Raw genomic sequence first — 26966 nt, forward strand, 5'->3', positions numbered from 1 at the left:
TCCAATACTTGGATAAAGTTTCAATACCCTACAGGAAGTGGGCTGGCTAGCTGACAGACAACAGCAAGGGCACTGGCGGAATGGCAGGGGTGGAAGCAAGAATGCTGTCATCCTGAGAGAGGACAGCAGGTTCATGTTCCATGGAACCACTGCCACTTGTTGCCTCCTGTTATGTGCCACCTTCTCCTACAAGAAAGAGGGAAGTGTGTCAGTGAGTGTCCTGCAAGATGTTTGGATGATGTGGCTGTCATGGTTGAATAGCCACCAGTGCGTGTGACCTGTGAGTTGTGGGTGTGCGGCTTGCAACAGTGCTAAGTATATGAGGCTGAGATAAAGCACATGATTTGAACAGTTGAGTACTGATTGATAGAGGTTGTGGTAGGTGGGTGATGGGGGTATAGTGAATTGGGCAATGGAGGAGGCTAGTGGTGCAGTTGGTTCAATATGCCACTTGAAGCTTGAACTCACTCATCTTGACATTTGACAACTCGTGTTAAATCATTGACCCTCATCCAGCACTGCATCCATGTTCTTGGAGCTAAGCTCGTGGCATTGACCTCCTCCGCTGTTTCCTCCCACTGCCTCCTGAGCACATCTCGCAGGCCTCCTGTCCCGATGCGGATACAGGATGCCCCTCCTTCTCTCCACCTCTTGCACCAAAGCCTCCAGTGCATTATCAGCGAACCTTGGTGCACGCTTTCTCCCAGGGGCAGCCATTCTTCAAAGTATCACAGCACAGGATTCAGTTTTGAAACAATTCCCGCCACTTCTTACAGCCACAATGCATCTCCCCTTTAAGAGGTGTGGGCTGCCTTTAAGAAGCATAAGCCACTCGCGCTACCAGGGCCCCCTTGCTGATGCATGCAGCCAATCAACGCAGCAATCATTTAAATCAGCAGCAGCATGAATGTAACGTGCTGCCTGCATCATAACGACAGGGCACGGTTTAATTGCCATGCCTGTTTTCAGGGGTTATCCAATTTAACCCCATGCATCTTCCCTCTAAATGGCGTCAAGGACACCTGATTTCCCTCACTCCCAATCAGTGATCTGCTAATAAACAGTGTGAGTAGAGATGGCAGCTCGCCAATCTTAATCAAAGTTGCACATGTCTCGCTGACACATTGGGCATGCATGTCAACCGCTACGCTGATAAGGGCATCACCAAATTTGGCAATTTTTGCATAAATGATCAAGCATGGAGGACAGAGCATGTGTAGACTTACTTGATCTTAAATGCTATTTCTGTCTTTGTTGATTGGTGAAATGCTGTTGAATCCCTTCTGTAATCAGTGGATAAGGTAATGGGTCAGATTTGTATTCCCCATTGTAGTCACTCACATCGTGTGTGCCTCTGACGAGGATAACAGGCAGAAAACTAATGATCTTTACTTGTGTATTCATGAAGGAATCTTCCCCTTGCAAATACAATATACAGTAGGGGGTAATTTTTAACTTCTCCTCCTGGCCAGTAATCTAGCAGAATGGTTTGCACGCCCGTTGTAGAACCTGCCTGATTTTTATCCCCTAGATTTCAAAGGAACGAAAATCAGGTGGATTTTACAATGGGTGGATGATTCGCTCTGTCAGGTCACTGTCCAGGCAGAGAAGTTGAAAATTACCCTCAATATATTGAGTTACAAAGATCTTGGCCTAGAAATTTGATCGAGCTGCGCTCCCTTTCCAGACATGAAATGGGCATCTAAGGATCCATTGTGGCAGGTGGTGCATGTATGCTCGTCCTGCGCTGGAAGTGGATCAGGCTCCTCTGGAACTCTTCAGGAAAATAAGGGTCCTGTGCTGGTTGTTGGACCCTTTCATGAAATTGTTCTGCCCCACCACCTGATTCGCCCCGTGATAAACTCACCCAGCAACTCGTGGCACTAACAGTCAAGAAGGACCCTGCAGGAACACTAATTAAAGGGCTCATCCCCTCCATACAGGTTAGTTGCTGGATTGTCCTAGTAGGCTGGATGGGTGATCTGGTTGGTCTGCCTTTGGGGCTGGAAAAGGAGTGGAAGCCTCAAAGAAGACATCAACAAGCAGGAGCAGTTGGGAAGAAGGATGACGAGGGCATTGCACAGGAGGTCCTACCCATAGCGGGTCTTCAAGGAACATTTTCCATAACACGACCTGACCGCAGAGCAGTGTGTGAGGCACTTGTGTTTCACCAAGGAGGCTGTAATGGAGGTCTGTCACCTGCTGCATCCACAAAAGAAGCCACAAACCAGGGCATGCATGGCACAACCTGTGACTGTCAAGGTCACTGTGACCTTTAACTTTTATGCCATGTACCTTTCAGAACATTTCCTGCAGTTTGCAGCCACAGCATACTTCCCCTATAGGAGGTGCTGGCTGCTTTTAGATGGTGTCACACCTGATTTACGGTTCTCACCCCCCTCCCATCTGCAAACTTTGAAATTATACCTTGTATACCCAAGCCCAGGTCATTAATATAAATCAAAAAGAACAATGGTCCTAATACTGACCCCTGGAGAACACCACTGTATACTTCCCTCCAGTCTGAAAAACAACCGTTCACCACTACTCTCTGTTTTCTGTCCCTTAGCCAATTTTGTATCAACGCAGCCACTGTCCCTTTAATCCCATGGGTTTTAATTTTGCTAACAAGTTTATTATGTGGTACTTTATCAAATGCCTTTTGAAAGTGCATATACACAACATCAACTGTACTACCCTCATCAACCCTCTGTGTTACTTCATCAAAGAACTGTCTATGCTGACTTTCATTTATTAGCCTGTACTTTTACAAGCGCCAATTAATTTTGCCCCAGATTATTGTCTCTAAAAGTTTCCTCACCACCGACGTTAGGCTGACTGACCTGTAATTGCCGGGTTGATCCCTCTCCCCTTTTCTGAACAGGGGTGTAACATTTGCAATTCTCCAGTCCTCTGGCACCGCCCCCATATCTAAGGAGGATTGGAAGAATGTGGCCAGAGCCTCTGCAATTTCCACCCTTACTTCCCTCAGGAACTAGGATGCATCCCATCTGGACCGGGTGACTTTTCTACTTTGAGTATTGCCAACCTTTTAAGTACCTCCTCTTAATCTACTTTTATCCTATCCAATATTGCTACTACCTCCTCCCTTACTGTTACATTGGCAGCATCGTCTTCTGTAGTGAAGACCAATGCAAAATATTAATTTAGTACCTCACCCATACCCTCTGCCTCCACAAGAAGATCTCCTTTTTTGTCCCTAATCGACCACACCCTTCCTTTGGCTACCTTTTTACTATTTATATGTGTACAAAAGACTTTTGACTTCTCTTTTATGTTAGCCGCTAATCTATTCTCATACTCTCTCTTTGTCCCTCTTATTCCCTTTTTTAGTTCTCCTCTGTACTCTCTGTATTCAGCCTGGTTCTCTACTGTATTATGAAACTTGCATTTGTCATAAGCCTCCTTTTACTGTTTCATTTTAATTTCTATATCTTTAGTCATCCAGGGTGTTCTAGATTTGGATGCCCATACCTTCCCCCTTAGGGGAATGTGTCTACTCTGTACTCAAACCATCTCCTTCTTCATTTGTTCAATTGTTATGCTTACCAATTTTTGATTCCAATTCACCAAGGCAATATTCCTTTTTAACTCACTGAAATTAGCCTTCTTCCAGTTCAAGAAATTTCGACTGAACTCCCAAAAATTGGTAGTAACTTGGCAATCTCACTCAGGGAGACAATGCTTTGGCCAGTGTTGGAAATGAGAAAAATCACACCGGTGCAGCGGGAGTGCTTCTTTTGAGGTGAGGCATGTCATTGGGTGAGAGGAGAGGGAGCCCTGTTTTGCATCTCTGTTCTTTACCTGAGCTGGCTATGCTTAATGCTCACATGGAGCAGAAAAACTGTTATATGTTTCAGCACTAACATCCTTTACTTTAAAGTTTTGAAGAGTTAATGGGCTCGATTTTAGGAGGGAGGCGGGCTGGCAGCGGGGGGTCGACTGGGCACGTGGGTAACGCACCCAGTGAATTCGAGGCGCTCTGCACACGATCGCAGCCTAATTGAAGCCACTTACCTTGGCTTCCGGGTTTCGTGCTGGAAAGCTGCACAGCGGGTGGACTGCGCACCCGCATCATAGGCTGTCAGCCGGAGGATCCCTATTTAAATTGGCAGTCCTCCATTGACTGATGCTGCAGAAAATAGGCAAAATTACAGCATGGAGCAGCCCAGGGGAAGGCTGCTCCAGGTCCTACTGGATGGGATGAGGAGGAGGAGGACAGAGATCTTCTCCCCAGTGGATGGGAGGAAGTGGCCTGCCTCTGCCACCATGAAGGCCAGGCTTGAGGTGGCAGAGGAGGTCACCAGCACCACCAACATATCACACACCTGCATACAGTGCAGGAGGCGCTTCAATTACCTAAGTAGGTCAGCCAAAGTGAGTACACTTACTCATTCCCCTACACTCCGTCTGCCGCATCACCGCTCCCACCTCACATCTCCTTCTGCACTGCCAACACTACTCTGTCATATCACTCCTCACACCCACTCAAACTCATCCTCATCTTACCTGAACTTACTCACCTCGCCAGTACTCATCTCATCACTACCACTCAACCCAATCCTCATACAATCTCATGGCTCCGTCTCATACTCACCCTCTCAAGCATCTCTTTCACGGTCGGCCTCACCCAACCTGACACTAGCTATGCTGCAGCCACAGGGCATGCATCACATATGTGTAGTAGGAAGTGTAAGGCAAACATGTCATGAGCATGAAGGGGATGCACAAGGGTGTTTGAGGGTTTGTCATGGTTTTTAATTATATTTGATTTCTGATCAACTTTGCGAATCTTGTCTGGTTTGTGCAATAATGCCCTTTCCTGAGGATCACCATGAAGACCCACACCTGATGCCACCCATTGTGTCACTGCAGAGTGGGTGTAGGTGTATTTGCAGGGTTCTTTTGTGCAGACGACTGAGAGATGTCGGCGATGTCCCCGGTGGCACTCTGGAAGGATGCAGAGGAGAAGTTGTTGAGGGCAGTGGTGACTTTGACAGCAACAGGTAAGAAGATGGTGCTCGGGCCAGCCGGGAGCATCTCGGCATGAAGGAGGCTGCAGATGTCCACGACTAAATGTCGAGTGACTCTGAGCCTCCGTGTGCACTGCTGCTCAGAGAGGTCCAGGAAGCTGAGCCTCGGTCTGTGGACCCTGTGGCGAGGGTAGTGCCTTCTGCGATGCATCTCTCCCTGCGGTTGCCCTCCCCCCTGCTGTACAGGTGGATGTGTCACAGCACTGTGTTGTGGAGCCCCACGTGTCAGAGGTGGACGGCTTGGCCGGCGAGACTGGTGATGCTGTTCACCTTCCGAGGAGGTCATGACTGCGGCTACGGTGGCCCCCATCCGGAAGATGTACGTTTGAGGGGGTCCGCAAGGTAGGTACATGTGTCTGGACCCCGGGGTAAATGTTCAAGTTTGTGAATTTTATTGTTAGGAGGAGGGTGGTGGAGGCCAAACTTTGTCCAAATTGACAGAGTGGCCTCCTGCAATGAGTGAGGGTCTCCCCCCCACCCCATCTGTCAAATGGACCTTTGCAGCTGCCACAGGCTGGTGGCTGCAACACGTCCATTTCAACTGGGAGTGTTTCCCCCCAGTACGGGAAACACACTCAGTTGAGTTGAAAATCTGTAGTAACAAAGTTATTGCTTTAATTGGGATCCCGCCCGCTTTAATTGCCGTTGGGAGTCCCGCAGGCGGGGGCTGCGCGCGCATCTAAGCACGTCACTGGGGAACCCGGAAGTGGGCGGGTTGGAGCAGGGCTCCGGATCCGCCCTGGGAATCCCCGATTTTCGGAGCCCCACCCGCCACGAACCTGCCGTCTCGGACGTCCGAAAATCGAGCCCAACATCTCTGCACAACAAATTTGTGAGCTGATTCCTTATCATCAACAATATGGAGGGAAAGATTGGGATTCAAGTAAAGGTGCAAAACCCAAACAAAATTTGAAATCTTTCCTTGTCATTTTTAGGTTCCGAGGTGAGAGGCTGTAATAGATTTAAATCTTCAAATACTAACATTAGAAAACAGCGCTGAGAAAAGACTAGCGGACCACCGAGTTCATTTTGTTGTTCAGGCCCTTGTTCAGGACTCACCAGGGCAATTTTATCTTTCCACCTACTTTGAATGGATATTTAAAAATAGTAATCCCTTGTAATTTATCCAAAAATGAAGGTTCAGTCCAATTCAGGGGACTATCAACATCCATCCTTGTCCACTCCCTGGCTGAAGAGTCTAGAACTAGGGGACATAGGGCTTTATTTTAGCACCCGCTATCGGAGGGGGGGCTCCGAAAATCGGGGAATCCCAGAGCGGGTCCAGAGCCCGGCTCCAACCCGACCACTTACGGGTTCCCCACTGACGCGCTGGTGGGAATCCCGCAGGCAATTAAAGCCAGCGGGATGCCACTTGAAAGTATTTATGTTGCTTGTTCAGGTCGTTTACAGACCTGATTGAGCTGTTTTATTAGGAGGGGTGGGATTTTACACTGAACTGAGACTGTTTCCCATACTGGGAGAAACACTCCCAGTTCAAACGGAGGTGTTGCAGCCAGCAACCTGTGGCAGCTGCAAAGGTGCATTCAACAGGTCGGGGGGGGGAGACCCTTCACCATCGCAGGAGGCCACTCCGTCACATTGGACAAAGTTTGGCCTCCACCACCCTCCTCCTAACAAGAAAATTCACCGACCTGGAACCGCAACCCCGGTGTGAGAACACACTTACCTACCTTGCGGACCCCCTCAGATGTACACCTTCCAGATGGGGGCCACCGTAGTTGCAGTCATGACCTCCTCAGAGGACGAACAGCCTCACCAGCCTCGCCGGCCAAGCCGTGCGCCCGACACGTGGAGCTCCACAACAGAGTGCTGTGACACATCCACCTGCACAGCAGGAGGGAGGGCAACCGCAGAGAGAGATGCGTTGCAGGAGGCACTACCCTCGCCACAGGGTCTACAGACCGAGGCTCAGCTTCCTGGACCTCTCTGAGGAGCAGTGCATACGAAGGCTCAGAGTCAGTCGCCAGGTAGTCGCCGACATCTGCAGCCTCCTTAATGACGAGCTGCTCCCGGATGGACCAAGCAGCATCTTCTTACCCGTCGCCGTCAAAGTCACCACTGCCCTCAACTTCTTCGCCTCCGGATCCTTCCAGGGTGCCACCGGGGACATCACCGGGGTCTGTCAGTCGTCTGCACACAAGTGCATAAGGCAGGTTACCGATGGGTTGTTTCACAGGGCCTCGCACTACATCAACTTCGCCATGGATGACCGCAGCCAGATGGAGAGGGCGGTTGGATTCCATGCTGTGGCTGGCTTCCCACGGGTGCAGGGTGTAATCGATTGCACCCACATAGCAATACGGGCACCTCCACATGAGCCAGGGCTGTTCATCAACAGGAAGGGGTATCACTCCATGAACGCCCAGCTCATCTGTGACCACCGCAAGATATTCCTACACGTGTGCGCCAGATACCCTGGCAGCTGCCACGATTCCTTCATCCTCAGGGAGTCCGCCGTCCCGCCCATCCTGCAGGCACCCAACGCCGGCAACGGCTGGCTCCTCGGCGACAAGGGATATCCCCTACACACGTGGCTTATGACACCTCTGAGGAACCCCACCACCGAGCCACAGCGTCGATATAATGATAGCCACATCGCTACCAGGTCTACAATTGAGCACGCTATAGGGCTGCTCAAGATGCGCTTCAGGTGCCTTGATCATTCTGGGGGAGCGCTCCAATATGTGCCACTCAGAGTGGGACGCATTACAGTTGTCTGTTGTGCCCTGCACAACATGGCACAACAGAGAGGGGTGCCGCTGGAGGAGGCCCCATGCACATCCGCCACCCATATTGACGACGATGAGGAGGCCGAGGAGGAGGAGGAGGAGGAGGAACGACCCATGGGGCGAACATCGGCTCACCTGGCTGCTCGTCAGGCCAGGGAGGCACCAATATGTCAACGGTTCTCCTAACATCAGACTGTCTGAAGAGTCTAGACCTCATCACGTGGACAGAGGAGCGGCCATACCAGCCCCCTCCCCTGCCCCCTGCCCCCTGCACGGAACAGTGGTGCAATTATTCCTGCACCCACTGTAGTGTGACCCAATGGGTGGGACCAGGTGTTCGTCTTCATGCTGAGCCCCACGAAAGGGACCTATTGCACAAGCCGGTCAAGAATGGACAAGACGTGGCAGTAGTGGTGATAACAATGGGGTTTATTGTGGATGTGCACTAAACAAATATAAATAAAAACATGACAGATAGTCATACACCCTCGTGCATTCCCTTTGTGTTCACAACACCTTCGCCTTACGCTTCCGGGAACCCCTACGTGGTGCTACCCCTGTGGCTCCAGCAGAGGTAGTGGCAGGTTGCTCTTGTACATGCCCTGACCGGGTAGATGCTTTGAGGCCGACGCCCTCTGGGTTTTGGTGCCCGTGAGGGCCCCTCCAAAGACTGCTCCTCCTGCACCTGTGTAGGGGCAGACTCGGCCACCTGGAGAGGAGGCAGCATTGCGGGTACTGGTTGAGAGGGGGGCAACGGGTGAGACGTGGGGGCACTTTGAGTGGCGTCCCCACTTCCATGTCTCCTTTCACCATCATCCCTCTCGTGGCCCAGGCCCACCTCACTCCTTCCACCCTGCTGGACGACAGTTTGGATGACCTGTGTGAGGCCTTGGAAGGCCACCTGTAAAGTATCTGTCAGCCTGTTTAAGGCGGCAGAATGTTGCTCACCCTGAATCCGAATGGCCGTTGTCAGGGCCTGGATGGACTCAATATTGAGCTGTGCGTGACGCTCGAGGGTGGCTAGCCTTTCCTCCACCGCAGACGTTCCCGCACCTACCCGCGACACTATCTCGCGGATACCCTCCTGTACTTGTGCCACCATTCCCCTCATGCAGGAGTTGGACTCCTCCATCACCTGCGTGATTGTGGAGAGTGCGTGTGGCACCTCTTCCAGCACCTCAGCAATGTCCTGGTGCCCCTCGATGACTCTCCTTTTCATGGTTGGCCCCCAGGGTTCAGCATCTGGGTCTAGCTGAGCAGAGCCTGGAGAAGAGTGCTCCCACCAACGCGGACTCTCCACGGCTGCCCCTGCCACCAGGGTCTGCTCATGCTCACACGTGCGTGGTGACTCACCATGTGCAAGCCCAACTACGTGAGGACGGGGACCCACCGAGGTGTGTGTATCTGCGCTGGTGGATGCTTGGCTCATATGTGACGATGGACCCTCAGAGACCGGCATGTCCTCTGAGGAATCGCCCTCCACAGACACGGCGTTCGCAGACGGCCCTGCAAGAGAACAAAGGGCAATATCAGGCATGTGGACAGATGTTGAGGTGCGGCAGATGCCAAGTGATGCTAAGATCATTCGCTATCATGAGTGCTGAGTGTCAGCTTTCTGTTACCGGCTGTTTCTGCAGCCACAGCCTTGCCATCCGCCACGGACAGGCACTCCAGTGTGTGGCTGAGCTCTAAAGCCTCCTGCTCCGCGTCTGTTAGAACCACCTCGTGTGGCGGGCCCCCTCTGGTCCGTGCCCTCTCCCGGGCGTTCTTGCATCTCTTCTCCTGTCAAGGCAAAACACAGAGGCGTGATTGAGTGATGATTGCATGGTGAGACGCTGCAAGCATTGGTGTGGGTGGGTTGAGCGTGAGGGAGATGGATGGGAGGATGCGTGTGCCACATGCCCATCCCATTGTATGGGGATTGGGGTGTGTGGTAGTGTTCGAATGGGGACAGGGGCGGTGAGTACGTGCAGGCACGGTGAGGATGATAGTTGAGTGGATGTGAGGAGTGATGCGGGAGCGCTGTGGTGGCAGTGCAGAAGGGGTTGTGTGGTGGTGGAGGTGATGTGGAAGACGGAGTGTGGGAGAATGCCTAAGTGTACTCACTTTGCCTGACCTAGTTAGGTCATTAAATCTCTTGCGGCACTGGATCCAAGTCCATGTGATGTTGCCGCTGCTGCTAACCTCTGCTGCCACCTCCGACCATTCCTTCCTGGTGGTGGAGGGAGGGCACTTCCTCCCACCCAACGGGAACAACGTTTCCCTCCTCCTCCTCACCCCATCCAGCAGCAGCTGGAGTGAGGAGTCTGAAAATCTTGGGGCAGCCTTCCCTCTGGGGTGCTCCATGGTATTCTAGTCCTTGTTTGCAGCAGGAGGAGCATTGGTGGACTGCCCCTTTAAATAGAACTCCACCAGCTCTCAGACGTCACTGCGCATGCGCAGTCCGCCGGCGCGCAGCTGAGCAACGGCAAACCCGGAACCAAAGGTATGTGGCTTCAATTAGCCCATAATTGTGCGAGGAGCACACTGATTTCACCGGGCGCGTTACCCACGCGCCCGATAGCCGCCCCGCCACGAACCCGCAGCCCTGCTAACATCGGGCCCATAGTATCAGGATAAGGGGTCGGACATTTAGGACTGAGATGAGGAGGAATTTCTTCACTCAAAGGGTTGTGAATATTTGGAATTCTCTACCCCAGAAGGCTGTGACTGCTCAGTCATTGAGTATATTCAAGACTGAGATTGATAGACTTGTGGACTCCAAGGGAATCAAGGGATATGGGGATCGGGCAGGAAAGTGACGTCAAAGATCAGCCATGACCTTAATGAATGGCGGAGCAGGCTCGAGGGGTCATATGGCCTACTCCTGCTTCTATTTCTTATGTTTCTTAAACTGGAGTCATGTTTACTTGCGTACAAATCCCAGTTGCATATAAACAATTCCTCCTCAATCTTGCATGCGACTCGAACTTGTGTACATATCAATTGCCTACAAACAGTACTTCTATGTACTTTACTTTATTGCTGTTCTTTCTCTTCACTTCATAAACTCTGTACCTGCTTTTCCCCATTTCATAGAATCTTAGAACCTTACAGCACAGAAGTAGGCCATTTGGCTGTCATGCCTGTGCCAGCTCTTTGAAAGAGCTATCCAATTTAGTCCCAAACCCCAACTTTTTCCACATAATGCTGCAAATTAGTCTTCTTCATGTACATGTCCAATTGCTTTTTAAAAGTTCCTATGGAATCTGATTTCTCCCACCCCTTCTTGGCTCTCCTTTTTTACCAAGTGTCAAGTTGGCTTAGTGGTAGCACGCTTACCCGAGTCAAAAGGTCATGGATTCATGCCTCATTCTTGCACTTAAACACAAAACGTAGGCTGACACTTCAGTGCAGTACGGAAAGGGTGCTGCATTGTTGAAGGTGCCGTCTCTTTCAGACGAGAGGTTATGTCTGCCTGTTGTGGTAGGCAGGAAGGTTTTCTGGGTGTCATTCATTATAGTAGTGCCACTTATACTAAGACTAATTGCTACACAAGTCTAAACGAGAAATGGTTGTACCTTTGCTTCTTAGCATGCATTACCTTCTTCACCCGATTTCCCTGATGTTGAAGAAAGTTCTCGCAGCACAGTTCTCAATAATAAGTTGACTTTTCCTCATGAGATTTCTATTTTGATGGTTTTGAACTATTTCATTAAAGGATTTAGTTGATTTTGTTTTGAAAATTTCTCACCAGCTCTCCTCACGGTCAAACACTAAGTTTAACTGCTGTATTTTCAAGCAGCCAACAACTTTATTTGAAAAAGCCATTGTGACCGTACTTTCTGTCTTAATGCAGCCACAGATCTGGTTGTGATGCCTTGTGGCTCAAGCTGTCACGTGACCTGCCAGGTGATGACCTCACTGGTGATGATGACCTCATAATTGATTGAGTTATGTAGCTTTTTAAAGTTATTTTCCAGAAAGCTAATCAAAAATAATAGCTATATAAAGGTAGATTTTATGATTTGGTGCTAAATATTCCTGCAGAGCATGCTGGTCTCCATATCCCAAATTACCCATAGGAAGCTCTGTGCTAGGAGTCTGTCCGTATTCATTACATCAACATTATACAGTATCATTATACATTATAGTGTGGAGCATAATCGCCAGCATGGACCAGTTGGGCTGAATGGCCTGTTTCTGTGCTGTACATTGTATGTAAACAGCACAGCTTTATTTAAAGTATGAAGCCTGTATTACGAGCTACCACCAAATCCTAGCATACTACTAGAAGACACAATTTTCAAATTCATGTTTCAGATTTAGATTTGGAGGATTTGAATTTCATATCCTTTGAAGCCAAGCCCAAATCTGAAGAGTAATTAAGTGTGATTTCAGTTTTCAATGATCCCACAGAAAACAAGTTGTGCGTGCTATAAATAGTAACAGCTGGCTTGGCTCATATGTCACAGGCCTGTAACTCTATCTTGGGGTTCAGATGGCTTTATAAGGCTCTTGAGCTTCACTGTCATGGCTTATAACATCATGTGAACCCCTTCATTACAGCATTACAAGCAGCTATTACTTCACATGGCATATTTATTTATTCATAAACTTCAACATTTTCCATTACATTTCAATGGCAGATCAAAGTTCAAGACTCACTTCCCTTAGCAAACAATGAAAGATTCAACTTACTGTTTCTTTATTATTCGAAAGATGACCTTGTTCTCTTTCTGAGGATATACAAAGGAGATACTGCACTGTAAACTACAATTAATGCAGTTTTAATGCTGTTCAAATATTTACATTTTTTGTCCCTAGATCTAGCATTAGCAATATGGCTGCCCTCCATGAATGATCATAAAATTCTGACCTTAATTGTGTTAGTGGCTGTAACACATGTTTCATCTTTAACCAACCCAACAGATCGTGGGAGCTTAACCCAAAAAGTGACATTGTAGAAACTGTACTTAGTCCGAAATATTTGAATGTGCTCACAGTTCTAGCAAGGTTACAGTGCCTATCAGCCAGTTTTACCTCCTCTGAATGAAATCTTACTGCAAGGTCGTGGCAGGATTTCAGCCAGGATTAAAGTCACACATTATGTAGAGCATGAGATGTGTGGAGGCATAATATGTTGATTTCAGAATAATATTTGTATCAGCTCCTTGGTTCCATGCTGTATGTAATCCAAGAATATGCAGGATATGATAGCGCAACATGAAAAAAACTGTCCATTCATCTTTGGACCTGGTTTTGAATCCTGCTCAGACTGGTGGGACCTCTAGGAGCTCACTCAAGAGTGAGCTGTAGTGCTGTATTTTTCTTTGCTACTCTGGTGATGTGGATATGTGAGGAGGGCAGCCCTGCTTAGCATTCCAGGGCATCCCCCCTAAAAGGACAGCAGGGAACACATCTGGCAGGAGGTAGCAGTCAGCGTCAATGCCGCGTACATTATCTGCATGACCTGAGAACAAATGTACATGGAAGAAGGTGGCAACTTACAGGAAGCTGTCACGGTAAGACTACGGCATTATTTACCAAGTAGTTGACACACGCACATCTTCAGAGGGCTTTGCAAATAAAATCATTCTAACGCAAAATGCATGTCAATGACTGACACATAAGCTCCGATTTTAGCTTGGGCCGACAGTTGTGCAGGTGGGGAGTCAAGGCAGGCAGTCAACCATCCCGACCTCGGCAGTGAGAAGCCTGGGAGACTTCAACTCCCGGGCCACATCTGTATAATATAGGCCCAGTTAATTTTCCACCCGAAACCATCAGGAACTGGTAGCTGGTCAGTGGGTGGGAGCGGTATGTTGGGCATCAGGAGGCCACCACCGGAGATCAAAGGAATGGTCCCGAGTACCCTATGTTTTAGGTTAATCGTAAAAATTACTTATTCTCTGTCAAAGTAAAAAATGGTACCAGAGAATTGTGGACAAAAACACATATTTAAATTTTTATTTTAAATTAAAATTTACAAATAAAATAACAAAACACAGTACAAAAACACACTATAAAAGTGGATTTAAAACAAAATGACTAAGATGCTTTTGTTCCTTTTAAGAGCTCCATCGCAAATCAAGCTTCCCTGAATCTCAGTCCAAATGGGCTCACAAAGCAAACAGCGTGATTTTGCAAAAAAGTCAGGAAATATCACCATCACTCAATCTAAATATTTTAAAGTAATTTTGTGCCCCTTATTGGGGCTCTTGCATATTTCATGTGAGAGCCCCCATAGGAAGAAAATGTTGCTAACTTCAAAACTTCAAGGGTTAAGTTACGAGGAGAGATTACACAAATTGGGGTTGTATTCTCTAGAGTTTAGAAGGTTAAGGGGTGATCTGATCGAAGTTTATAAGATATTAAGGGGAACAGATAGGGTGGATAGAGAGAAACTATTTCCGTTGGTTGGGGATTCTAGGAGTAGGGGGCACAGTCTAAAAATTAGAAATTAGAAAACATTTCTACACACAAAGGGTGGTAGAAGTTTGGATCTCTCTTCTGCAAATGGCAATTGATACTAGCTCAATTGCTGAATTTAAATCTGAGATAGATAGCTTTTTGGCAACCAAAGGCATTGAGGGATATGGGCCAAAGGCGGGTATATGGAGTTAGATCACAGATCAGCCATGATCTTATCAAATGGCGGAGCAGGCATGTGGGGCTGAATGGCCTACTCCTGTTCCTATATTCCTATGTTCCTACTTTCCTAATGCATGCATCGCCAGGGAAGAGAAACAAGTCTAAAGCTGACTTGCTGAATTTCCTGACCACCACTCACCCAATCTGCTATGGCAAATTGCATCAGGAGTTGTCAATTAAGTTTAGAGCATTGTTATTCTTCCTTTCAGTAACAGTGGGGCCGATTTTGGCTTGCTGTGGTAACGGAGCAGGCGGCGGGCTTTGCAATCACGGAACGGGCACTCCAAGGCATCTCGCCAGTGGGAGAGGGCGGTAAATCGGCTGGCTCCTATGCCAGCCATGGTGTGGTGGACCTCGGAGGAGTTGGAGGGTGGTGCGGGGAGTGGGGGTTGGATAGGAAATGCCACAAGGGGATAGACAGTAGACCGGTGTATTTCTGCACGGCCTACAAGTGCATTCCTGCTGCTCCTAGCCCCACAAAAGTGAAAGAAAATTTATTTTGGCCATTTTTGGAGTGCCTTGCAGTGTTCCATTTAAGGATCGATTGTTAGGCTGCTGTACACCAGGCACCAACGGGCAGGACACGTGAAGTGAACACCCTGCCCAATGGTCCGCAAAAATTGCGTCAGGGCCCTACAACAGGTGATTTAAATAAGGCTCCTGGCAATCACATATTTTGAGGCCCGCCTTACGCATTGGGCGGACCTCTCACGAGATCTCAGCGGGATGCGAGTCTCACTAATTATCATGTCGCTGCTCCACTGTTCTTGCCATCAAATGGGGCAGACAGCAGATGAAAATTGACCTCAGTATTTCATTGAGTACCTTGTGAATTGATGCATTTCCTCTTCCCGCAGATTTTATTACAATAATCATTATGACATAACATGGGATTTGTTTTTCCTTCCTCTTGGAATTCCCACTGGGAGACTTCTAGCCTCCACTCTGACCCCCTGGTGACCCTGTCCCATTCCCCTGTATCAAAGCTAATTACATGTTCAGTGCAGACTCCCAGCCATCTTCAGTGGGAATCTGCCTTCTTGAGGGGAGGAAAATATGGAGGTGGATGTTAACTGTTCCCACCAGGCAGGAGGTGGCCAGCAGCAGGTCGGCCGTTCGTTTTCCACCTTGTTCGGTTTTCCTTTCCTTTCTGCCCGGCGGGAATGGTTAACATCAGCCTCCGTGGTGCTGCAGCAACTGAAATGAATGGGCCCAATTTTAAAGGGAGCAGCAGATGGGTTCAAATTTTTCATTGACTCTGAATGAGTCCAGCTGTACATTACCAGCAGATGGAGACATTAGAAGAAGAAGAAGCGCCCAGATCATCTACCATGGATTCCTTACTGTTCATTCCTCTTGCCTCTCACTGCCATAGTTCATCAACATCTCTTCCTTTCAGGCCTTCCCTGCCATCAGTGGAGCAGAAATGGGAGCAGAGGAAGATCCTAGGGAGATTCCTCACCATCATTTCCATGCAGCAGGGCAGATGTTGGGTGGGGGAGAGGGGTGGTTGGATGTCTGTCCATCATAAGCAGAAAGGTTGGAGGAAAGTCTCAGCATCCAATTTTAGGGGTGAGGGTTTCAGCAGAAGGCCTCCCCTCTCATTTTGCTTAATTCTCCCACCCATTTTGCAGGCTGTAATAGAGGAAAATTACTCCACCCACAAAAAAATGTCTAGATGAGAAAGGGCCATGCAACTTGTTCCAACTCTCCCATCTTAGTATCCAACTGCATTTTGAATGTCTCTATAACCCTACCTGGCAGTTTGTTCCAAACATTTATCACTGGTCTAGATTTTCCTCCCATTGGTAGGCAGGACTTCTACCTCTCCACATGACCGCTACTAATCTGCTGAAGTTTCCTCCTGGGGCCCTTAATATCCATACAGAGTGAGTTAGGCATGGTTAAATGTTCTTTTTTGTGATACCATCGTTGGGAGGCACTCATAAGAGTGTGGTTCAGACCCTATGGAGGATAGTTGCTGAAGCAGTCAATGCAATCTCTAGTTTAAACCCCCAGTGTTGCCAGGCCCCAAGATCCTTCACCCTCGCCCAGTGCAGCCTGAGCTCACACTGTGCTCTAGTTTTTTTTTTCATTCGTTCATGGGATGTGGGCGTCGCTGGCAAGGCCAGCATTTATTGCTCATCCCTAGTTGCCCTTGAGAAGGTGGTGGTGAGCCGCTTTCTTGAACCGCTACAGTCCGTGTGGTGAAGGTTCTCCCACAGTGGTGTTAGGAAGGGAGTTCCAGGGTTTTGACCCAGCGACGATGAAGGAACGGCGATAGATTTCCAGGTCGGGATGGTGTGTGACTTGGAGGGGAACGTGCAGGTGGAGGTGTTCCCATGTGCCTGCTGCCCTTGTCCTTCTAGGTGGTAGAGGTCGTGGGTTTGGGAAGTGCTGTTGAAGAAGCCTTGGTGAGTTGCTGCAGTGAATCCTGTGGATGGTACACACTGCTCAAGACACAGAAATGTGCCATTGAACCCTCAGCGACCAAATCTCAGGAACCTCCTGACAGATGATGCTAAACCCAAGAACTCCCAGAAATCTAAATATAACAAGTTTTGTTGTCCACTGATGGAATTGATATCAGAAAAATATTTATTGATTTTTGTGCTAAAAACATTCGTTCTAATAATTTTAAAATTAATCCTTTCTAGTAGCAAATATCATCTTGTCAATAAATCTCGACAGATCCTGAAATCCCCAAATCCTTGGAAAAGGTCAGGTTTTCATGAAGACCTGCCCTTCAGCAACATAAATGTTTCATTTTAAGAATGATTTCCATGATAATTTGAATTGCTCAAAGTAAAATGAAGATCAACCTGATTATTTTGTCCTAAACAATCATTTTGCAATTACCTGGCAACAAGAAGCAGATCAAATCACAAATGAGTTGATGGAATCTGGCGTTATTAAATGCTTAAATATATGAAAACCTGGAATTGAAAGAACAGAGATGAATTTAACTGGTGTAAACGGGGTGGAAGTGGAGTTAAAATCGAGATGGTTGACTTACTGGCCCCTTCCCGATTTGCCACCATTTCACCTTGGGCCTTATTAATCTATGCAAATCAGGGTCCTATGATGCACATGGGACCTCAATGCAATTTAGCGTGCCTACTGGGCAGACTCTGCGTCATGGACGCTCAGATCAGTAAAATGTGGTGGTCAAGAGGAAGAAGCCCTAAAAGATAAGTCTAAAATTATTCTTGTGAGGAAGGAGTTCTTCTCTGGGTTTCATAAGAATAATGTGGGTCACTGCTGCCTCCAGCTCGCCACCCCCCACCCCTCCGCAATCGCTTTCATTTGACCTAACTCTAAGGGCTATAAATTGGGCAGCGTCGCGCCCGTTTTGTATGCGCTATGCGGCCTCCTAAGGATCCAAAATGGCTTCTGGAACATGCGCGCATGCTTCTAGCGTGACATGCAACAGACGCCATCTTGGTAAAGGCATTTGCACACGCGCAGATAACGAACGCCGGCAGCATATAAAGCAAGGAGAATATGCGTTAGATCAGTGTGCAACGCTCATTTAAAGGGACAGATATGATTTTGGAACTAAACGCTTCAGCCAACACACTGTCTTACCCTTGCACAGCTGAACAGGTCGTAAACAGCATGGAGGACCCCCCACCAGGGCTATTTAAAGGGATCATGCAGGAGTTACAGGTTAGTTGCTGGATTATTGCTTCTAGCTGCTGATACATTTGTAGCAGGACTTGCAGCAGTGAAGTTAAGAAATGCTTTTACACACAAAGGGTGGTAGAAGTTTGGAACGCTCTTCTGCAAATCTGAGATTGATAGATTTTTGTTAACCAAAGGTATTGAGCGATATGGGGCGAAGGCGAGTATCTGGAGTTAGGTTACAGATCAACCATGATCTCATTGAATGGTGGAACAGGCTGGAAGGGCTAAATGGCCTACTCGTGTTCCTATTATTCTATGTTCCTATAATAAAGTTTCAATACTCTACAGGGAGTGGGCTGGCTAGCTGACAGACAACAGCAAGGGCACTGGCGGAGTGGCAGGGATGGGACAGGAATGCTGTCATCCTGAGAAAGGACAGCAGGTTCATGTTCCATGGAGCCACTGTCACTTGCTGCCTCCTGTTATGCCCCACCTTCTCCTGCAAGGAAGCGGGAAGTGTGTCGGTGAGTGTCCTGAAGGATGTTTGGGTGATGTGCCTGTCATGGTTGAATAGCTGCCAGTGTGTGTGATCTGTGAGTTGTGGGTGTGCAGCTTGCAACAGTGGTAATGTGTGAAGATGAGAGGAAGCATCTGATTGGAAGAGTTGAGTACTGATTGAAAGAATTTGTTGGTAGGTGGGTGATGGGGGTGTGGTGTGTGGAGCAGTGGATGCGGCTAGTGGTGCAGTTGGTAGGAGATGCCACTTGACAGTTGACCTCACTCACCTTGACCACTCGTGTCAAAGCATTGAGCTTCTTCCTGCACTGCATCCATGTTTGTGGTGCTGTGCGCCTGGAATTGACTGCGTCCCCCGCTGCCTCCCACTGCCTCTTGAGCATATTGTCTGGAGAGTCTCTTGCCCCCACCCCCAACCACCTGTGGATATAGGATGCCCCTCCTTCTGTCAACCTCTTGCACCAAGGCCTCTAGTGCATCAGCAGAGAGCCTTTTTTTTTATTCATTCATGGGATGTGGGCGTCACTGGCAAGGCCAGCATTTATTGCCCTTGAGAAGATGGTGGTGAGCCGCCTTCTTGAACTGCTGCAGTCCATGTGGTGAAGGTTCCAGGATTTTGACCCAGCGACGATGAAGGAACGGCGATATATTTCCAAGTCGGGATGGTGTGTGACTTGGAGGGGAACGTGCAGGTGGTGTTGTTCCCATGTGCCTGCTGCCCTTGTCCTTCTAGATGGTGGAGGTTGCGGGTTTGGGAAGTGTTTTCGAAGAAGCCTTGGCGAGTTGCTGCAGTGCATCCTGTGGATGGTACACACTGCAGCCACGGTGCACCAGTGGTGAAGGGAGTGAATATTTAGGGTGGTGGATGGGGTGCCAATCAAGCAGGCTGCTTTGTCCTGGATGGTGTTGAGCTTCTTGAGTGTTGTTGGAGCTGCACTCATCCAGGCAAGTGGAGAGTATTCCATCACACTCCTGACTTGTGCTTTGTAGATGGTGGAAAGGCTTAGGGCAGTCAGGAGGTGAATCACTCACCGCAGGATACCCAGCCTCTGACCTGCTCTTGTAGCCACAGTATTTATGTGGCTGGTCCAGTTAAGTTTCTGGTCAATAGTGACCCCCAGGATGTTGATGGTGGGGGATTCGGCGATGGTAATGCCGTTGAATGTCAAGGGGAGGTGGTTAGACTCTCTCTTGTCAGAGATGGTCATTGCCTGGCACTTGTCTGGTGTAAATGCTACTTGCCACTTATCAGCCCAAGTCTGGATGTTGTCCAGGTCTTGCTGCATATGGGCATAGACTGCGTCATTACCTAAGGGATTGTGATTGGAACTGAACACTGTGCAATGACCTTATGATGGAGGGAAGGTCATTGATGAAGCAACTGAAGATGGTTGGGACTAGAACACTGCCCTGAAGATCTTCTGCAACAATGTCCTGGGGCTGAGATGATTGGCCTCGAACAACCACTACCATCTTTCTTTGTGCTAGGTATGACTCCAGCCACTGGAGAGTTTTCCACCTGATTCCCACTGACTTCAATTTTACTAGGGCTCCTTGGTGCCACACTTGGTCAAATGCTGCTTTGATGTCAAGAGCAGTCACTCTCAACTCACCTCCGGAATTTAGCTCTTTTGTCCATGTTTGGACCAAGCCTGTAATGAGATCTGGAGCCGAGTGGTCCTGGCGGAACCCAAACTGAGCATCGGTGAGCAGGTTATTGGTGAGTAAGTGCCGCTTGATAGCACTGTCGATGACATCTTCCATCAGTTTGCTGATGATTGAGAGTAGACTGATGGAGCGGTAATTGGCCGGATTGGATTTGTCCTGCTTTTTGATCATCAAAAAATGCTTCTTTTTAAAATGTCTGACTGACATTCTAACAGGCTCTATTGTTCCTACAGTCCCCGATTGATACTCTCAACTGCACGATCGCTTATTAAACATACTAGTCGATCTCTTGTTGCATTGCTCATGGGTACTCTACAGCCTGGAGCATGGTTGTGATATTTAACTGCCACAGTGATTCACCTGGCCAATCCATTTAAGTATACCCTGCGGGGAAATGGTTTAAATAGACAAATCTGGGTAATTCAGAGGTTAATTGTCCCCGTTTGTAAATTTCTGGCATTAGATCAGAAGAACCCAATTTCTCGTTTCAGGAATTTTCGACCATTTTATCAACTGAGAGCCAGTCTGTCTTTTCAGGTGAATGTTAAAAATTCCTTGATGTTATTTAAAGAAGAGCAGGGAGTTCTCCTGGTGTCCTGGCCAACATCTTTCCTTCAACCAAAACGACCAAAAATAAATGGACTGCTCATCTTATTGCTGATGGTGGGACATTGCTGGTGCTAAACACTGCCAAGTCACTTCCCCCAGCACTTCAACAAAAAATATTCAAGAAATTGCTGGATGGTTTTTCTGAGTTAAAACCATGTGCAAAGAGAGGGAAAGATAGATTGGATTAAGAGAGAGAAAAAAAAAGAAAAAAGGAAAAGTAAGAACAAAATGTAAAAAATTTAAACTTAAATTTTTTTAAATCTCTATGAAATTTGCAGGAATGCAAATTTTGCAGTTTAGGAACAAAGGAACATAGGAACAGGAGTAGGCCATTCAGCCCCTCGTGCCTGCTCCGCCATTTGATAAGATCATGGCTGATCTGTGATCTAACTCCATATACCTGCCTTTGGCCCATATCCCTTAATACCTTTGGTTGCCAAAAAGCTATCTATCTCAGATTTAAATTTAGCAATTGAGCTAGTATCAACTGCCATTTGCGGAAGAGAGTTCCAAACTTCTACAACCCTTTGTGTGTACAAATGTTTTCTAATCTCACTCCTGAAAGATCTGGCTCTAATTTTTAGACTGTGCCCCCTACTCCCAGAATCCCCAACCAGCGGGAATAGTTTCTCTCTATCCACCCTATCTGTTCCCCTTAATATCTTATAAACTTCGATCAGATCACCCCTTAACCTTCGAAACTCTAGAGAATACAACCTCAATTTGTGTAATCTCTCCTCGTAACTTAACTCTTGAAGTCCGGGTATCATTCTAGTAAACCTACGCTGCATTGCCTCCAAGGCCAATATGTCCTTCTGAAGGTGCAGTGCCCAGAACTGCTCACAGTACTCTTGGTGTGGTCTAACCAGGGTTTTGTATAGCTGCAGCATAACTTCTGTCCCCTTGTACTCTAGTCCTCTAGATATAAAGGCCAGCATTCCATTAGTCTTATTGATTATTTTCTGCACCTGTTCATGACACTTCAATGATCTAGTTTGTTGTTTAAATAGTTCCCTTTCTGGGTCGGAGAGGTTTATTGGCATTGCGTTCACAATTATCATGTTGTTAAAAAAGTAATTACTCTGGTATGTATGAGCTCTAAATTTCTGCGGCGAGTTTAATTTGAGTTTAATGTATAAATCCAGCAAGTTCTTAAAAATAACGGGGAGGTTAAGGGCGAGGAGCCGTTTGTGCGAGGCAAATGGTGGAGCGACGTAAATCGACCAGCAAGTTATGATGATTCGCAACTCATGGCATATCTCTTCTTCGCCTGGCCGATTTGCTCATTAATATCAGTGTGAATGGTGTGCAACGTGAACTCGCCACTACTTTTCCAGCAAGATTTGGGCCTATGATTCCATTATTGAGATAAGAGAGGCAGTTCTAGCAGTATAAAGGAGGGGAACCAGCACGTCTGACAGTGATCTCCTGCAATCTGAACTAAACAACTACTTGCATTTATATTGCGCCTTTAATGTAAAATACCCCAAAGTGTGGTTTAACAGAACTACAAATGACTGCCTGCTCCACACAATGGATCTGTTCAAGATTGTAATAAATTTAAATTCATGGGAACCATGCATAAAATATAGCAAAATTTTATTGACAGCAAAAATTTCCCAATAGTATGAAATTGTCAAGAGTCAGTATTAAAAGGATTAAAGAACGAATAAAACAAGGGAGGATGAAAGATAACGCAAAGTGCAAAAGAAAGGGGAGGCCAGCAAGGAAAGACTGATTCAGCTAATAGAAAAGACTAATCTGGTGATTGAAAGTTTTGTGTGTATTTTCTACAGAGTTTTGTTCAGTCCCATGGCACAGAGTTCTAATGTGCTGCCTACAGGTACCTTCAGTTATAGGACTGTGGGTTTTTTTTTAAGTGTTCTCCTCAAAGCTCCTAAGAAGAGAGGAAGAAAGAAATGTTCATTAGCTTGACCTCAACCTTCCTGCTGGGCCAGCTGCACGCAACCAGCAACTGCTCCAGACGGCACTTATTTCAGTGAGTCAAAGCTGTAAAAGTTTGGTGACGTTTTAGTAGCTCTTCAGAAACGCAACCCTGGTTCCTAGACTCAGTAAACTTGTGGAATATAAGTAAGTATCTTCGCTGAATGTGCCGAGTTAACCTTGGGACACATATGTTTGCTTCTATTTAACACTTGTTTATTAGAAGTAGTATGACCAATTTGTGACGACACAGCTAACAAAGAAAAGGATCGGTGTGCTGCTCAATCTTTGATAACGTGCGGCTTCTGCCCCATATTTCACTTCAAAATACCATTGCAGGATATGCGTGAGACATTTCTATTCAGTGTTCTACAGGAGGTCTGTGTGTAAGAAAGTTTGGTTATTAATTCAATATTTGTCTAATTGTTCAACTGCCAGTTCAGTCAGTATTGGCAGAATCATGTGGGATTACAACACTAACTGAAGTCAGTTAGGTTACACGCACAATGCATGATTGTGGTACACAGAGCCAGGTCATGGTCCCTTGCTAATGTACATGGCCCTAATGTTACAATTGGTCGGGAAAGGCAATGGCACAAGTTAAACATAGGTATTGATTAAAATATCAAACAAGCAATAACTGTTTCATTTTCTCTTTTATTTTCACCATTTATTTTCCAGGAATTTTGGAAATGTGGTCATGAAAATAGTACAAAAAGCCACATAATGGTGGCTGTGACTGCTCAAGGTTAATCATCTGTCACGAGTGTTAACAATGGCTCACTGGCTCCAACAACAGAGCAATTGATCAATCAACTAAGGAAACAGAGATAAAAGAGTTACTCGAACTTTGCAGCAAGAACTTTGGTCTGGTATTATTTTTCCAGGTTTAGTCTTCCCCTGTCATGACTTATGCTCTGGGAGAAAGGAGAGGCATGTCCTCTATCTATGCCACTGTAACTGAACATAAGGTCGTGAGCAAGTTCTCCTGAGCAAGTCACCTGTTGATTTTCCTTTCCCTTCCTGTGTGTGTGAAGCTTGTCCAGCCCACTGTGTTACTGTGGCCTTTAGAATGTTGATTTCTTTCAAGCTCATAGGACTGAATGAAAGGACAATAATCCTGTTCAATAAAACAGCTCAGTCTGACACAATATTAATGTAGTGGACTCCCAACCAATGGACCTGAGTTCAAATACCAGTCTTAATTTACATTCACACGCAGGCTTGCCTTATAGGGCAGGTTTTACCAGTCTTGGCTGGGCTGGCTGTAACAGGAAGGGGTAATTGGCCGGGTTCTATCCCACATCGCTCACACACTCAAACAAAAAAAATTGGGCCATGATCTGCTGTGGCAGGGCATCGAACAGTGTCTGCCGTTAGTTAGACTTTCCCTTGCATGTTTAGGTTTTTACATTTTTTGCGTGGCAAGTTGCTGAAAGTGTGAGCTGATAATGTCGCAGTGAGGGGAACAGGGCATGTGGGACCTGAGTGAACAACTCTGTATCTCCTTAACCAATCAGATTGAAGGATTGTGAAATTAACAGCGCAAGGACTGAGAAGGAAGTGTAAATTAGAGTGGGTGAATTCAATATCAAATCAGGTACAGAAAGAGGAATAAATGATAAAGATATCAGTACTCACAAAAGTCTCTTTATCCACACTTCAAAAGTCATTCAAAAGAAATAGCTATACTATAAAAGTGGTGCTAAGATCTGTTGAATACACTCCATGAAAAAACACCAGACTCAGGATTAATTTTAAATAGTTAGCCTACAACAGCAAATAGTTGACTCTCATCATACATCACCTGATCTTGTGCATTGTTCCATGTCTCCACAAGTAAATTCAACAAGAAAAATCTAAACATTAACAAAAGCATAACAAGCTAACCAAAAAATATAGCAACAATATTTTTTGAATTCTTTACATTATGCTTGGAATACCCATTTGTTATTGCTTGAATGCAAAGAATTATTGGATAAGTTACCTAAACTCATAATCTACCAGAAATGACAGTCATAAATCACTAGCTCTGCAGTATAGATGTATGACCCATCCTGATCTACTGTAAAGGTCAGGTCTACATATTCAGTGGGTGACAGACATCCTTAATGAAACTTATTTCCTACAGCTAGGAATCCAGTCTCAATTGCATTTCATTTTAATATAGAATAAAACAGACTTATGCCATTTGTAAAATCAGTACTTTCAAATCATTTGAGACAATGTTTTGACTGTCATACTGATGGAACAAACATGAGATGATCAATGTTGCAAATCAGCCGTGTTAAGCTCTGTGACGGATCTAGAACAAACCACCCGGAAAAAGTTCAAAGAATCTTTAGTGTGGGAACACAAGGCTAACCCTCTGACAGAACTTACTTTCTAGTGGGGAACAGATATAAGTGGTTCTGGTAAATTTTTAATTTTGGATTCGGCTTTGAAGAGACCCCAATTCAAGTAGTCGGGCTCTTGATTTGGCCATGTAGCGCCTGCTGTTTTGGCACTACGCGGCCTCCAAAATGGTGTCTGGGATGCGTGTGCATGCTTCTAGTGTTACGTGCGCCAGACGCCATCTTGGTAAAGTGTTTCGCGCATGCGCAGATAACGAACGCTTTAAAGTAACAGACGCCATTCTGGCACTTAAGGCTCCACTCAACACATTGTCTTAACCACGAACACCTGAACATGTCTTAGACGGCCTGGAGGATCCCCCACCAGCGTTCTTTAAAGGGACTGTGCAGGATTTACAGGTTAGTTGATGGATTATTGCTTTTGGCTGCTGAAGCATTTGTACCTGTTTTTAGAGGTCTCCTATACTTGAATACTAGAATGAGGGGACATAGCCTAACATTTAGAGCCAGGACTTGCAGGAGTGAAGTTAGGAAATGCTTCTACATGCAAAGAGTGGTAGAAGTTTGGAATACTCTTCTGCAAACGGCTGCTGATGCTAGCTGAATTGTGAATTTTAAATCTGAGATTGATAGATTTCTGTGAACCAAGGGAATTATGGGATATGGGGCTAAGGTGGGTATATGGAATTAGGTCACAGGTCAACCATGATCTCATTGAATGGCGGAACGTGCTCTAGGGGCTAAATGGCCTACTCCTTTTCCTATCTTCCTATGTTCCTATAATAAAGTGGGTTAGCTGACAGGCAACAACAAGGGCACTGGCCTTATTCAATTTACCATCCAGCACGTAAAAATAATATGTTCCAGTCAATCTAATTTCATAGGGGAAGTGTGGTAGTGAGTGAGTGATTGACAGCACAGCTAGCCATACAGAGAATGCATTTTCAATTTGTATCCAATGGGTAGACAGCATGGGACAAGCTTTTGCTGCCAGGTTAGGTTGGTTGATGGTTGTGGAGCAATGGCACGGAGATTGTGTAAGCATTGTTCAAGAATAGTTAGGCTTAGTGTGTGTTGATAGAATGTTTCGAGCAGGCTAGTTGGTCAGGAGTTTCCCCATAAGGGAGCATTATTCAATTTTTTGCGTGGACTTTTGCTTGATAAAAAGTTAAAAGTTGTTGACGGGAAAGTATTTGGCACAGAAGAGGAAAACTGGTATGAGTGTTCCATTTGTGGTCAGTGGCAATAGGACGGCCTCAACCAGGATCTTGGGTTCATGTCACGCTACACGTAACCCCACCAGCGAACAAATGTTATCTGTTTTTAATATAACGGGTCATTTGCTGTCTTTTCTATGTTTTTGCCTCTCTCTCTCTTTTTTTTTGGTGGTTTGTATATTCGGTGGACTTGTAGGTAACACCTCTCTGTCTGCACACTGTGATTGCCTTGGCAACGGGCAGTTGGAAAAACTGTCTGTAATCACCAGGTATTGTTCTGTGATTTATAAATGCGAAGGGTTCGAGGATTTCATTTCCACAACATTCACCTGAGGAAGGAGGAAGCCTCTGAAAGCTTGTGAATTTCAAATAAAATTGTTGGACTATAACTTGGTGTTGTAAAATTGTTTACAATTGTCAACCCCAGTCCATCACTGGCATCTCCACATCAGTGGCAATAGAGACCAAGAATGTTGATCAATGAAAAATATCTGAGGGTTGAACCATCAAAGCTACAGGGGGCACAAATCAGCACAACTAGGTCTCCCTCAGTTCCCTTCCCCCAGTCCTGCTCCTACTGAATCCAGTAGTGAA

Source organism: Heptranchias perlo, chromosome 1 (genome assembly GCF_035084215.1).
Source record: "Heptranchias perlo isolate sHepPer1 chromosome 1, sHepPer1.hap1, whole genome shotgun sequence".
Classification (NCBI taxonomy): domain Eukaryota; kingdom Metazoa; phylum Chordata; class Chondrichthyes; order Hexanchiformes; family Hexanchidae; genus Heptranchias; species Heptranchias perlo.